The 1,208-nt window shown below is 45.9% G+C and overlaps 1 non-coding gene across 1 annotated transcript; it reads right to left on the bottom strand.

The window, feature by feature from the left end:
* Positions 1–1,098: 1,098 nt before the first annotated feature.
* Positions 1,099–1,208, bottom strand: LOC147796437 (U6 spliceosomal RNA). The gene has a single exon (XR_015428105.1). It is a non-coding gene; the product is annotated as a U6 spliceosomal RNA (small nuclear RNA).

Here is a 1,208-nt window from a genome sequence, read left to right as displayed (position 1 = left end):
GTGGCACTTGACTGAATCAAGGATTCCTGAAGAAAGAACTTCCCGTGACTGCAGCTGTAAGAACAATAACTGCACTATCTCCACTCTCATTTAATAAATAGGGCAGCTGAAATGCCACGCACACACACACACTTCTTGGGATTGGTCAACTGCATACCTAGGACAATTTATGGCATGCCAGTGGAAGGGGCAGTGGGGTGGGGGGTGTCACCCCATTAAACTTCCTACCCACAAATGGGAAAAAAACTCTCCTGAACAGTCGGCAATTACAAGGGCACAAACAAAGAATAAAACGGCAGTCCACACACAGTGATGTCTGTGTCAAGGCTGACTGTCAGACCATATAGCTAACACACCAATGATATCTGGAAACTCTGAGTAGGGTGAAGGCCGCAGGATTTCTCAATCGGCCAGAGGAACAAACATGTGTTCTCCATTATGGAATGGGTAGGGAGGGAATTGCATGTTTACTTCAGCCGGGCTGGGGGAGGCAAAGGGGCTGTCATTTGTTAAAGACCATCTGGTGTTAGGCCGAGGTCTGGTCGATTCCTTAGACCATGCTTGCTTAGAGGGAAATTTCCTTCCCAGTAAATAATTCCGCAAAAAACATGCCAAGCTTTAAGGTCTTTGGGGCGAGCCATATTCCCAAAGGTTTGCAAGTGAACCCGCTTTAACCAAATTCTCCCCTCCCCCCCAAAAAAAATTCAAAAATAAAGAGCAGATAGTCTTCTTACCTCCGGTTGCTGTACGGTATATGGCACTGTATCTTACCTAACCGTTGTAACTTCAAATGTATACTTTCCGCCTTCAAATATATACTTTTCGCCGCCGCCTCTCATTGGCTGAAAGTTTCCCGCAGTTGGCCATCGGTTCTAATCGGGAGATACAACTACAAAAGGTCAAAGTTCGACGAGATCAACAGAACCATAGCAACGCGTACACAAACCGAGAAAGCACCAAAATGGCCGAAAACCGAGTTTGAAATGCGCACAAATGCCTCTTTTTCCACTGCAACGACGTCCAGATTTATCAAATTTCTGTCAAATTAGCGTATTTGGGGTCTCCATTAACCCATTTCGACATGTTTGCACCCTTTTTGCGCGTTTTTTGCGCTACAGAGAAGATTGGCGGCCATTCTTTGCGCAGGGGCCATGCTAATCTTCTCTGTATCGTTCCAATTTTAGTATATGTGCAGCCGGAGCTAGCAC

This window comes from Acanthaster planci, linkage group LG16, assembly GCF_054643075.1.
Source record: "Acanthaster planci isolate LZ-2023a linkage group LG16, COTS_SCS, whole genome shotgun sequence".
Taxonomy (NCBI): Eukaryota; Metazoa; Echinodermata; class Asteroidea; order Valvatida; family Acanthasteridae; genus Acanthaster; species Acanthaster planci.
This window is presented reverse-complemented; position numbering and strand designations above follow the sequence as displayed.